The sequence below is a fragment of the Merops nubicus genome, unplaced genomic scaffold (assembly GCF_000691845.1).
Source record: "Merops nubicus isolate BGI_N331 unplaced genomic scaffold, ASM69184v1 scaffold27392, whole genome shotgun sequence".
Taxonomy (NCBI): domain Eukaryota; kingdom Metazoa; phylum Chordata; class Aves; order Coraciiformes; family Meropidae; genus Merops; species Merops nubicus.
The window spans coordinates 3,704-6,621 of NW_008596079.1; the positions used below are offsets into that span (position 1 = coordinate 3,704).

General features: G+C 62.3%; 1 protein-coding gene across 1 annotated transcript in view; it reads left to right on the forward strand.

The window, feature by feature from the left end:
* The window catches only part of LOC103769106 (GTPase HRas-like), a gene marked incomplete at its 5' end in the record, with an annotated part of 3,810 nt that extends 1,592 nt beyond the window's left edge, over positions 1-2,218 (forward strand). Inside the window, 1 exon segment of the mRNA XM_008936281.1 lies at positions 1,911-2,218.
* Between the last annotated feature and the right edge of the window lie 700 nt (positions 2,219-2,918).

Here is a 2,918-nt window from a genome sequence, read left to right on the forward strand (position 1 = left end):
CCCTTGGGAGCAGAGCCCGACCCCCCCCTGGCTCCAGGCTCCTGTCAGGAGCTGTGCAGAGCCAGAAGGTCTCCCCTGAGCCTCCTTTGCTCCAGGCTCAGCACCCCCAGCTCCCTCAGCTGCTCCTCCCCACACTTGGGCTCCAGACCCTTCCCCAGCTCTGTTGCCCTTCTCTGGCCACGCTCCAGCCCCTCAGTGTCTTTCCTGTATTGAGATGCCCAAAACTGATCCCAGTACTCAAGGTGTGGCCTCAGCAGTGCCCAGCCCAGGGGGATGATCCCTGCCCTGGCCCTGCTGGCCCAGGATGCCAGAGCTCGGGTAAGAGCCGGGTGGGCACACTGCCTGCTCACGCAGTGCTGTGACCTGCCCTGTCCTGCAGCCTCAGAGCAGACCTGTCCCCCGGAGCCCTGTGCTCCTCAGAGGAGCTTCCCCCTTAGCTCCATGCCAGGCCGCCTGGAGCTGCTGCAGTGCTGAGGATTCGCCCTCAGGGGCTGTTCTGCCTTCCCAAGTGCTGTGTGCTGGAGCTGCAGCGCCGGTTTTCACATCACCCCCTGCACCTGCCTCTTCTGCTTTTTCTTTCCGTGTTGGTTTTTAATTTTTTTTTTAATTAGGAGTTTTTTAATTCGTTGTGATCCTGCAGTAGGGGAGAGCTCCTGCCATTGTCCCTGCATGAGCCGGGTGGCCTTAAGCCTGGGGGCACTGGGCTGTGTAACCAGCTCCTGAGAGGGCAGTGGAGAGAGGGCAGCTGGGGCCGAGCACACCAGGGCCGGGGGTGGGGGAAAGCCCTGCACGGATATTGCCCCTCATGGCTTCTGGGGATCCCCCAAGCACCCAGAGCCCTCCCTCCCCCCCCCATGCAGCTCCTGGAGTCCCGAGGAGGAGCGTGTTGATGCAGAGCTGGTGCTGGAGGTCTCGCTGGAGGTGGAGGTGGGCAGCTGGTTCTCCTCCGTTGCTGTCTGAGCCAAGGGCTGTGAGCCCAGCAGAGTTCTTCCCCCAAAAAGCATTAAAATCCAGGCTCTGGCAGCGTTTGCCTCCCGAGAGCCAGAGCAGGCAGGAGCCCAGCCCTGCGTGTGGCCGAGGTGTGCCAGGGCTCTGGGGCCCGGCTGAGTGCTGTGCCCAGCACGCTCACTGCTGCCCAGGGAGGCTTCCCAGATGTTGGGGTCCTCCAGATGTTCAGGAGTGTTTCCTGCAGATGGGGGTGTGAGCTCGGGGCTCGTTTCCTGCTCTGGCTCCCAGCTGGTGGGGTGGGCTCAGCAGGTGCTGCTGCCAGGAGCCAGGTCCCGGGCACAGCCCCGTGGCCAGGAGCAGCACGGGGGTGCCTTCAAAGAGAGGGGCAAGGAGGGGTGGGAAGGAGTCTCCTGGGAACACTCCCCTTTGCTGAGAGCGTGTGCCCTGTGCATTGCCCACTTCTCCTGCTCAGGCAGAAACTGGAAATGAGACATCCCAGCTTGTTCTAGCTGGCCAAGAGCAGGGAGGGAGGAACACCAGGGCACAAAGGGGGAAGCAGGGCAAGGACACGCTGGGTTTTGGGGAGGAGAAGCGTGGGCCTGTCACCAGGGAGACCTGGCTGCGTTTGTCCTGGGCTCACGCTGTGGATCTCACCATCCCTGGAGGAGGGAGCAGGGTCCCTCCGGGCAGTGCCCCTGCCAGGACGAGGGCTGGGCAGAGGCAGGTCTGGCGATGCCCGAGGCTCACCCGTCACCCCACGGCCCCTGGGCTGGTTCCCTGCAGGGGACACGTGCAGGGGGTTTGCTGTGCCAGGCCCGGACCCCCAGGACCCGTGCAGCCCTTTGCTTCCCCTCTGTGGGCACCAGCAGGGCCATCCCAAAATGTGAGGGGTGGGTAGTGGAGAGAGCCCCCCGGCTCTGGTGCAGGCGGGTGCTAACGTCTCCTTGTCTGTCTGCTTGCAGCTGACTGGAGTGTCTGGGGAGGTTCCCACTGTGCAGAGCCCACGGAAAGAGGTGAAGCGAAGGAAGAAGCAAACGGATTCCAGGGGAGGCGTGTAGGGGGAGGGGAGAGGAAGAGGAGGAGGAAGAGGACGGGGGAGCACGAGCCCCTCCAAGGACTATCTCGCACTTCACCCAAGCCTGCGGCAAACGACTTTTTTGGTTTTTTTTTCTTCCCCCACCCCCTCCTCCTTTGGTCTCCTCCCACCCCGGCAACTGTACAAAGCCACAGATCGAATCACAGTAAATTATTATTTGATGGTCTCAACAAACCCCTTGGTGGCCGTGTCCTCCTTGCCAGGGGCTGCTGCGGGTGCCCCGGGAGGATCGCCGCTGGGGCGGCGGGGAGGGAAGGGTGCTGAGAGCTGCTCTGAGGCCAGGCTGCAGACCCTGCAGGGGTCAGGGTGGGGTGTCCTTCAGGGTCAGAGCTGCCTTCATCTCCAGTGAGTCCTCCTCGTGTCCCTGTCCTCCCCCAGCCCACCTGAAACTCTTTGCTGGCCCCACGCTGTGGTGGGGTAGAAGAGCACAAGCAGTCCAGACCAGTCCTGGGCTCTCCCTTGGGTACTTTGCCCTCAACGTAGTGCTTTGGGGCTGCTCCGTGCCCTCAGATGCAGAGCATGGGAGGGAAGAAGCATCAGGGGGAGAGTCAGGCAGAACTGGGGCTCTCTGCTCCCCTCCAGCACCGCTCCCAGCAGTGCCTGCACAGCACACCCCTCTGGGTGTGGAACCCACCCACCCTGGGCTCAGCCTCCTTCGAGGGGAGCAGGCAGCAGGAGGGGTCCCTGCACCCAGACAGAGGCACAAGGACTCGGGTTCAGAGTGGGTAAGAGTGTTTTGGATGAGGACCAATCCATTGGGAAGCCCATCTTCATAGAATTATTAAGGCTGGAAAAGACCTCTAAGGTCATCAAGTCCAACCATCAAACCAGCACTGCCATGGCCACTAAACCATGTGCCCAAGTGCCCCAGCCA